At 64.4% G+C, this 10,478-nt stretch overlaps 1 protein-coding gene across 1 annotated transcript in view; it reads right to left on the minus strand.

Moving 5' to 3' along the window:
- Nucleotides 1-10,473, minus strand: part of LOC122896292 (cohesin subunit SA-2-like) — a 59,929-nt gene extending 49,456 nt beyond the window's left edge. The window contains exons 1-2 of the mRNA XM_044234338.1: nucleotides 10,423-10,473; nucleotides 584-709 (exon numbers count right to left, since the gene is read on the minus strand). The gene's annotated coding sequence lies outside the window, so the exon portion shown is untranslated. The remainder of the gene's footprint in view (nucleotides 1-583; nucleotides 710-10,422) is intronic.
- Between the last annotated feature and the right edge of the window lie 5 nt (nucleotides 10,474-10,478).

Genomic DNA, 10,478 nt, shown 5'->3' on the forward strand with positions numbered 1-10,478 from the left:
GGAAGAAGGGTTGCCGTGTCTGTGGACAGGGATGAGGACAAAGCCCTCGAGGACAGGGGAAGGGACACTGTGGCTGAGGACAAAGGAGGGGACCCGGGGTCTCAAAATGGGGAGGGGACGCGGTGTCTGAGGACAGCAGATGGGACGCGGTGTCTCAGGACAGGGGAGGGGACGCGGCGTCTCAGGACAGGGGAGGGGACCTGGAGTCCCAGAACAGAGGAGGGGACGCGGTGTCTCAGGACAGGGGAGGGGACGCGCTGTCTCAGGACATAGGAGGGGACGCGGTGTCTCAGGACGGGGAGGGGACGCCGTGTCTCAGGACGGGGAGGGGACGCCGTGTCTCAGGACGGGGAGGGGACACCGTGTCTCAGGATGGGAAGGGAAGGGTCCTGATGGTCCCGTGGGGCCCCAGTGGACTTGTGGTTCGACGGGCAGGCCGTGCAGGGAGGAAGGCCTCCAGGACCCGCGTGCGAGCTGGCCAGGGCCCGGCCTGATGTGGAGGAGCACGTCTCGGTGCCCCAGCCGGTGCGGCGCTCCCCGCAGTGCTCAGGACCAGGATGGAGCGCCTCCTCCGGGCCATCACCTCAAAGACGGTCACCACGGAGATGAACTGCCCAGCCTGATTCCGGAGCCTCCTGCACGGACGCCGCCCACGCCGTCGGGGTCCGCTCCCACCGGCATCCCGGCCCCCCGAGGGTCCTTCCTGCACCTACAATCAGAAAGTGGGACGTGAAGAGCCGGGACACGCTGGCCGCCGGAGGCCGGACGCACGACGGGAGCCCGAAGGCAGCAGGAAGGCAGCACGGCCAGCGAGCGAACGCTCCGAATGCCGGTCCCCAGCAGGCCCGAGCGAGGAGGACGGCACCCCATGACCCCCACTACTGCCGCAGGACAGAGACCCCGGCGGGACCTTCCGATGCCCGCCAGGTCCTCAGCCGAGCGCTCCTCCGCCGCACCGGCCTCCCCTGCACCTGCGTCCCCGTCCGCGTCCCTGCCCATGTCCCCGCCCTACCGTGACTCACCCAGTCCACGGGCTGCGGTCACGGCCACGGACCACCCGTGTCCAGGGGACAGAAAGCCGCTGTGAAGCCCGTCCCAAGGGCTGGGTCTCAGGGCCATGCGGGATCCAACACCCGCCCCCGCCGATCAGAGCCCAGAACGGAGATGGGAAGCTCAGGCCGGTGACCGGCAAGGTTGGGAGAAGTCAGTCCCCCGGGACAGGTGACCGACAAGGTTGGGGGAAGTCAGTCCCCCGGGACAGGTGACTGGCTGTCCGTGTCCTTAGCGGCAGGTGGTGCCCGGGGCTCATCAGAAGCAGGACTGACACCAGCTCAGCCTCGAGGGGCATAAGGAGGGCAGCTCCAAACCAGGGATCAAAGGTACACACAGCCAACAAGGGGCCCCGAGAGAACCCGGAGTCATGTGCAAAGACGGCGGGACCCAGAATCACTGAGACAGTGAAACCCGGGCCTTGGCAGAACCTGGGGCCACTTACGCAGACGGTGGAGCCTGAGGGTCCCTCGAGAGCGCTCGGCCCAGGAGTAGCGTGACCGTCCCTAGCGGGCCGCGGCCACGTCAGGAGGACCAGCAACGGACGCCGTGAGAGAACCAGGGCCACGACCCCCCACACCCACGGCTCCCGTCCACTCCCGTGCGACCCACCCAGGGCGTGCGGACACTGCGCGTCCTCGAGGGCCCTGGCGGGTGTGCAGGACCAGTGCCCACGCAGTACCGCTCCCCCGCACCGTGGGCCTTCCTGGCACCGTCCTCGTCACCGAGAACACGCTAGCCCAGGCTGGCTCACGGCCACCGAGAACGGCACGGCAACACACACCGGCCCTGCGCGGAGGAGCCCCACACAGACACGTGGGACCTAGAAGACCTGGCCTCTCCCGCGTCCTCAGGAAGACAGGATCGCAGAGGCACACGCACACAGAGACCGCGAGAGAACGCACGCACCGCCGGACGCGGCCGTGCGGCGTCGGCCTGAAAGGGAGACACTCGCTGTGTCCTGTTTTTGCAGACTCTTTCGTGAGTCCGTGACAACTTCGAGTAAGAAAGTCTCAGGTGGGGCTCTTGGTCCCTGTCATCCCCGGGACGTAGCACGAACTGGTCTTTTCTTCACTTCGCCTTCAAGGACCTGCACTGCTGCCCGTTTCCTCTCCGACACGATGCTGCAGAACGCGCCTTCCGTCGTTTCAGATTTTAGCCCGTTCTCGGGGGCTGAGGAGACAAGGGGGGCAGGCGTCGCTCGCTCCGTGGGGCGAGTCGCACGTCCCGAGGCGGCAGGAAGCGCCGGCAGGAGTCTCCTTCCCTACCCAGGGCGGGTGTGTCTTCCACACCTGCGTCCGCCCGGGACCCAGAACGGGGCAGGCCTGACTACTACGATCCCGCAGTATTTTGGAAATGCTGCTCTGTGGAACAAACAGGACAAGAAGAGGAAAGTCACCCCATGGGGAAAGAGGGCGTATTTTAGCTCTGTTTGGGAACGACGCCATTGGCTATACAGGAAATCCCACAAGATGTGCCAAACTATGTCCTCAAACTGTCAAGTGAATGAGCAAGCAAGGCCACAGAGTACAAGGTCCGTGTAACCAAATCCATCCTAAGTCTATAAAGAAGCGATGAAAAACGGGACATGGACAGTAGGAGAAACCCTAACCCGTACCGAGCACAAGGGCTCCTCACCAGTGAAAAAGATATCAATCTAACAAAATACGGGCAGGGTCTGCGTACTGAAAACTAAAAAAAAAAAAAAAGTCAAATCAGACGATCGGAAACACTGAGCTGCACCGTGTTCGTGGAACGCAAGGGAGACTCCGGACCACGCTGGAGCAGCGGCCACCTCCATACCCCACCCTCCGTAAGGGACAGAGGAACCAGACAGGAGACGCGCGAGGACAAAAAGGACGTGACAAACCCACGAGGACACGGTTACGGAAGCCTCCGCCCGCAGCGGCACCCGGCTTCCAGTCCTGAGCACGCGGCACGCTCCCCAGAACGGACGACACGCCAGCCCACGCGTCTGCACAGATTTCACACGGTCTCCTCTGACCACAGCGCTGTGAAGTCACCGATCAGCCACAGACCAAAAACTGGAAAAGCCCTAAAACTGCGGAAGTTAAAACACGTACCATGAAGGAATGAGTGGATCTAGGGCACCTGGGCCGCTCAGTCCGTTAAGTCTCCTTCAGCTCAGGTCCTGATCCCGGAGTCGTGGGGTCGAGCCCCACATTGGGCGCCCTGCTTACTGGGAGTCTGTTTCATCCTTTGCCTCTGTCCCTCCCCCTGCTCCTTCTTTGTCTCTCTCCCTGCTTTCAAATAAGTCAATAAATAAGCAAAATGTTTTTTAAAAAGAACTAGTGGATCAGAAAAAAAATCACAGGGACAATTAAAAAATACTGAGGGACAAATAAGAATGAAACACACCATAAGGGAAAGTCAAGCAGTGCTCATGGGACGTGCGCAGCTGTAAGTGCTGACCTGAAACCAAGACAGATCCCAGATCAAGTTTACACCTCGAGGAACAAGAAAAAGGACAGACTGAACCCGAAGCTCGCAGAGGGACGGGCGTCGGAGAGAACGAGAACGGAGATGAACGCAGCAGATGAGAGAAAGCCGGGAAGACCAAGAAACCCCGAAGTTGGTTCTTCTGAAACGTAACAGAATTCCGAAAACTTTAGCTTAGATGGACCACGGACAAAAGAGGGAGGACACTCACTATGGACACGGGAACGGACAGTGGGGGCATGGCTGCAGATTCCCCAGAAACCGCGTTAGAAGACAGTCCTGCGGCCACCTGCAGACGGAGACACGGGACCACGGGACCTCCGGTACGAAACGGACCAGTGTCCAGACACACAAACCCTGGCGACCGAAGTGCAGCCCAAGTCGGACATCTGGCACACTCGGACCCAAGTCGCACATCTAGACACACCCGGACCCAAGTCGCACATCTGGACACACCCGGACCCAAGTCGCACATCTGGACACACGCGGACCCAAGTCGCACATCTGGACACACCCGGACTCAAGTTGCACATCTGGACACACGCGGACCCAAGTCGCACATCTGGAAACACCCGGACCCAAGTCGCACATCTGGACACACGCGGACCCAAGTCGGACATCTGGACACACCCGGACCCAAGTCGCACATCTGGACACACCCGGACCCAAGTCGCACATCTGGACACACCCGGACCCAAGTCGCACATCTGGACACACGCGGACCCAAGTCGCACATCTGGAATCACGCGGACCCAAGTCGCACATCTGGCACACCCGGAAGCAGGAGGACATCTGGACACACGCGGACCCAAGTTGCACATCTGGAATCACGCGGACCCAAGTCGCACATCTGGCACACCCGGAAGCAGGAGGACCCTGAATCCGTAGTCAAAACCCCGAGAGGAGAGGCCGTGAACGTCAGGCGCTCAGGGCTCGGAGGAATTGTGCCGTTTTCATCCTGCCATGCTGTCGACCCCATTTTCAGGGAAACTCGTCCCAACGCTTTTTAAGTCTTCCAAGCACGGAGGCGGAGGGACCGCTTCCCCACTCACCCAGGAAGCCAGCGATCCCTTGGTCCCAGAGCCAGAGCGAGACGTACGAGGAAAGTGCAGACAACACGGCTCACGGACGCGGGTGCGAACACCGTCCACACAACAGCAGCAGTGAAGTCAGCGGCGCGGGCAGAGGACCCGCCACCAAGCGGGACGTCCTTCTGGCCTGGAAGGTGGCGTCCTCACACAAAGCCAGTCCGCGGACGGCGGCACATCCACAGCCGGAAGGGAAAGTATCACGGGATCAACTGGACTGGTTCGGAAAGACGGACAGAATTCAGCGGCCTTTCGTGGATCCCCACGCCAGCAGCCGCGGCGAGGAGGAGGAGCCGTACGTGCTCCGCAGCCGTCGACGAGAAGCCCGCCGTGGACACCGAGCTGCAGGCGGAGCGGCGGCAAGGCGCTTCTCCAAGAGCACGGACAAGGCAGGCACGTGCGCGCGCACGTCTCCGGTTCGCAGCAGGGCACCTGGAGGCAGCGTCGCGGGCCAGGCTGACAGAGCCAGACGGAGAGAGAGAAAACCGTCCGGACCGGACTGGAAAGAGCCACAATACTTGGCAGACGCTGGAGTTTTGCACGCAGAACCCTAACAGTAGTAGCCGCGCACGCACACACACACACGCACACAGACACACACACACACACACACACGTGCACACACACGGACACACACACACACACACTCACGCAGACACACACACACTCACGGCCCACTCCCCCTGCTTCTGTTCATTTTCTTGCTGTGTCTCTCCCTGTAAATAAAGAAAATCTTTAAAGAAATAAAAAATAGTAATAACGAAAAGTAAAACGACAAGTAAAAGACACTATTAACAGAAGGAAGGGGCCCTCGCTGGCTCAGCGAGTGAAGCATCTGCCTCTGGCTCAGGTCACGAGGCCAGAGTCCTGGGACCTGTCCGCTCGGGGAGCCTGCTTCTCCCTGTCCCTCTGCCCTCCCCCTGCTTGTTCTCGCTCGCTCTCTCTGTCCCAAATAAAGAAGTGAAATCTTTTTAGGAAAACCGGAATGAACAGACATGCCACTGACGGGTAGAAAATGCTCGCCAAGTACGTGCTCTGTTACATGACGTGTACGGATGTTTTACCAAGAACCCTGGAAACTCGACAAGAAAACAAACAAGCCAACAAAAATGACCCACGGAAGAGGACAAGGACTCCTCCCCAGAAAACCTGCGCGGATGGGACTGTCCGCCCCTGGGAAGCGGCTCAGGTCACCGGCCTGCGGGAGATGCGGGCGGAAACCAGCGCGGTGAGTTCGGCTAAGATCCGACGTGCTGACGGCTGCCGGGGGGCAGGTGGGGCTCTGCTACGGGCCCCCACGACGTGGCGATGACCGCTGGGGAAGGCAGCGTGGGGGTCTCCTGCAGCGTGACGTCCGCATGACGTCCTGCACTGGCCCGCGAGGAACAAAGGCAAGTTTCCGCACGGAGCTCTGGGCACGGGGGTTCCTGGCTGCTCCGTCAGGGACACCCGACCCTACAAACTACCCAAAGGGGCCATCCCCGGCAGACGGACAAACCGGGGTCGATCCCCAGATGGGACAGCGGCTCCGTAATACAGGAGGGAACGACGGAGACACTCCAACACGGCTGAAGGCGAAAACACGTCGCTACACCGAGGGAACAAATCCCGACCCGGAAAGGAGATGAACAGAGACGCCGTCGTGTAGGAACGCACGGGTACAGAAAGCCAGGAACGGCACAGAGCGACACGTCCGGGGACCGCGCAGATCGGGGGTGGGGGGTACAGAAAGCCAGGAACGGCACAGGGCGTCACGTCCGGGGACCGCGCAGATCGGGGGTGGGGGGTACAGAAAGCCAGGAACGGCACAGGGCGTCACATCCGGGGACTGCGCAGATCGGGGGGGGGGGGGCGTGAGGACACGCCATGAGGGAGGCAGAATTTCCACGGCCTCTGGGACTGTGGGGACGGCAGCCGCGGTCATCTCCCCGACCGCAGGGACCGTCGCACAGGGTCCGTGTGGCTCAACGTCCCCGTGGAGGGGGACACAGCAGACCAAGGGACAACGAGGCTCAGAGCTGCCCGAGAAGCGAGATCCGTGCTTGGGAGCAGCCAAGGGGCGTCCTTCGCGCCTCGCCCTGGGGACACAGCTCTGGGCAAAGCTGCAGGCCCCGCCCCACATGCCCCGGACACTCACCACCCCCACGGCCGCCGACCTCCGGGCCGACCTCCGGGCCCGGGGGCTGCGGGCTCCGCCACGGCCCCCCCCCCGCTGCGGGCTATAGCACGGACACGCAGGGTGTCACAAATTCCGCGGCCACACGGAGTCGCCGTCCACACCGCGGAGCCCGTGGACCCCCCAGATGACATCGGGGCGGCTGTTCCTCCCCGTCCCTCTGAGGTCAGGAGGGCGGGGAGACTACGGACAAACATACAGCTGGGTCTGCCCAGGGACGGCCGGCCGGTCCGACGGTCAGGGACCCCCACCTCCTTCCGTGGTCCTGTGCCCCCCTTCTCGTCCTCAAGAGGACGGGCCTGCTTCTCCCTCGGAGGGAGCACACGCTTGGGCCCCAGCCCCCACCTGTGCGGGACCTCCCCAAGCAGGACACTTACCGACACGCGGTCCCGGCCGCCGCCGCCCGACACGGCTCTCGCCCCCGCTCGGCCAGACCTTCCGCTGAGACACAAGACAAGTCAGATGGCGGCGGGAAGCTGGGGGCCTCCACGCCACCCCGACGCCCGTACCCCTCTCCGGTCCACACGTTGCACACGCGGGGACGGCCGGCAGGACGTGCACCACGCGACGGGTAGGAACGGTGGCCGGCCCACGGAAGGCGGCCACGCGCCCCACACAATGCCCAGGGACGGGGAGTGGCTCGGCTCAGGGAAGGCACGAGCTCCGGGTCCGATTCTGCGAAGGGGCGTCTGTCCTCCACCCCGGGCGCTCCCCGACTGTAAGTCAGTGTGCGCGGCTCGGGGCGTCCCCCGGCGGGAAACGCCTCCACGCCGTCCGCGAGGCGTCTTACCCACCACGGACACTTCACCGGGCGACGACGGAAGACGTCCCAAGCCCAGCGAACACACGAGGGGCCGTGCCCGCCGTCCTCCACGCAGGGCTCCCCTGCCCCCCGCACCCCTCCCCACCTTCCCTCAGCCCCGGCACCATTTCTGCGCTGGGCAGGATACACAAGAGACGCCGGGGACGGGGACGGTCTCGGGTGAGCTCTGCTTCGGCAGCAAGGGGGGGACGCCCAGCTCGCCGGGAAGAAGCCCCGCACCCCTTCCGCAGCCATGAGACACACCGACCCCAGGGAAGCCGTGAAAAAGATGCGTTACCTCATTGTCGGCGTGAATCCTGGCCGCGTCCCTCCCCCACCCACCCCTAGAAACCGCGGGGAAGGCAGGCTCCGCGGGGGGGGGCGTGCGGTGCGGGCGGGGATCCCGCCGGGACGGCAGGCGGAGGAGCGCGGGCAGGGCCGGGTGCCGCGGAGAGCCCCACACAGCCCTGCGAATGCGAGCGGGCAGCTCCCCTGCTCCGGAGGACGGGGGCTGGCGGGAGCCGACCTGCCCACATCCGACGCCAGGTGGCGCAGAAGGACCACGCCGGGTGGGCAGCCCGGTGAGGTCCTGCCCGCCTCCTCCTGCACGGGGCGCCCCCCCAGCATCTCAGACCCAGGCCTCCAAAGACAGGCTCCGGGGACAGAAGACCCGGGCATTCCTGGGGACTCCCTCGTCCACATCCCCCGGGCCTGGCGGACTCCAGCCGTGTGACGGAGGAGAGGGTGGGGGGCACAGAGCACAGAGCCCCACTCGCAGCCCACGAGCCACACACTGGTGCGCTCATCAGGGCAACTTTGTGTCCACGGCCCAGGAGACGGCACCCAGGAACCAGGGCCGGCCCGGGGCTTCCCGAGCGACCTGAGTGCACAGTCTGCGTCTGCCGTCGTCCCGCACGCCAGGGACCCGCCCCTGCATCTCATTCTGCCCCCGTGGTCCCTGGGCTGGGCCGTCCCCGGCCTCCCCCGACCAGCTTCCGGTCCCCCACCCCCACCCCCACCCCCACATGGCCACCCAGGGCTCTTCCAGGCGACGACCCACCGTCATCCTCGCCCGCCCTGCCGGGGTCGGAACCCGGACCTCTGCCGTTGTCTCCCCAAACCTCAGACGCCGCACACACTCGAGAGGACCATTTCCACCTTCCGGAGGAACGAGAACCCCCTCGTGACCACCTGTGACCCCAGGATGCTTGGGGTTTTTCCTGGTTACGGAACAGATCCCCGTCGAACAGGAGGGGACCCCTCTGCAGCCGCCCGCCCGTCACCCTCGGCCGGACCCGGGGACTGGGCAACGCTGCCCCACACCACCTTCACCGCGGAGGCTCTGATGCCCAAGCAGTCCTGGGACCCCCGGGCCACCCGCAGACAACCAGCCCAGCTTTCAGAATCCGCCCAAGCCAGTCAGGCCCCCAGGCAGCACCGGGAATGCCCAAAGTCAGCATCCCACACCCAAGGCTCGCTCGGAGACCCTACCCCTCAAGCACTGAGCGACTCCATCCTGCCAGGCCAACTTCCAGACTCCTTAGTCCTGCCTACGGTCTGGGGCAGGACTCCCACGGCAGGGGCAGGGTTCAGGATTCCCGGGGCTCCGCTTGCCCCTCCCCCACAAGGCAGGGTCTGGAGCCCCTGGTCCACACTTTGGAACCCCTGGGGCCGGATGAGAATCTCCAAGGCAGAGTTCGGGCCCCCTACGGCTGATTCGAACCCCAAAACCTGAACCCCTGTGCCACACGTGGACGACCAACACAGACTTCGTGACGCCCACCCCACCCCCAGCTGAATTCGGAACCTCCAAGCTGTGATCAGGAACCCCCGCCCCCTCCCCGGCCAGGCTCCATACCCTACTGCAGACTTCAGGACCCCTCAGAACAGCTCCAACGCCCCCAAGGAAGTGGCTGGGACCCCCAGGGCCGCACTCGCAGCCCCAAGGCGGTATATGGGAGCCCCTGGAGGGATGTGCAGGGCAGCACTCAACCCCTCAGGTAAAGTTCGAGACCCCTGGGGCAGCCCTCAGACCTCCACCCAGGGTTCAGGACCCCGGGGCAGCACTCGGACCCCCATGCAGGGGCCTCCAGGCACTCGGACCCCCACACAGGATTTGAGACCCCTGGGACAGCACTCGGACCCCCAAGGTCAAGTTTGGGACCCCAGGAGCACCCATTAGGGCAACCTTGTGCCCCAGGGGCAGCACTCAGACCCCCACAGCACGGGACCCCAGGGCGGCCCTCGGAAGCCCACGCAGGGTTCGCGACCCCTGGGGGAGCACTTGGACACCCAAGGTCAGGTTTGGGACTCCCCAGGGCAGCCCTCGGACCCCCACAGCACGGGACCCCAGCGCAGCCCTCGGAAGCCCACGCAGGGTTTGTGATCCCTGGGGGAGCACTTGGACACCCAAGGTCAGGTTTGGGACCCCCCCAGGGAAGCCCTCGGACCCCCACAGCAGGGAAGCCTGGCACAGCACTTGCAGCCAACGCAGGGGAACCCCAAGGTAAAGTTCAGGACCCCCGGGGCAGCACTTGGAACCCCCCATGCAGGGGACCCCCATGACACGGTTCAGGACCCCCAGGGCAGCACTCGGACCTCCACACAGAGCTCTGACCCCCGGGGGAGCAGTAGGACCCCAAGCAGGGTTCTGACCCCCCGGGGTAACAGTCAGCCCTCCAAGCAGGGTTCTGACCTCGGGGTAGCCCTCGGACCCTCACGCAGGGCTCTGAGCCCCGGGGACGGTAGTGGACTTCCAGGACCAGACTCGGCCGCAGAGGGGGACGCGTGGCGAGAAGCGGCCGCCCCGGCCCAGTACCGGCGCCCGGCCCCGCTGGCCGCGCTACCTGGTCCCGGGTCTCCGGAGAGCAGGACCCGCAGAAGCGAAGCTCGTCCCGGCCGG

This window comes from Neovison vison, chromosome X, assembly GCF_020171115.1.
Source record: "Neovison vison isolate M4711 chromosome X, ASM_NN_V1, whole genome shotgun sequence".
Taxonomy (NCBI): domain Eukaryota; kingdom Metazoa; phylum Chordata; class Mammalia; order Carnivora; family Mustelidae; genus Neogale; species Neogale vison.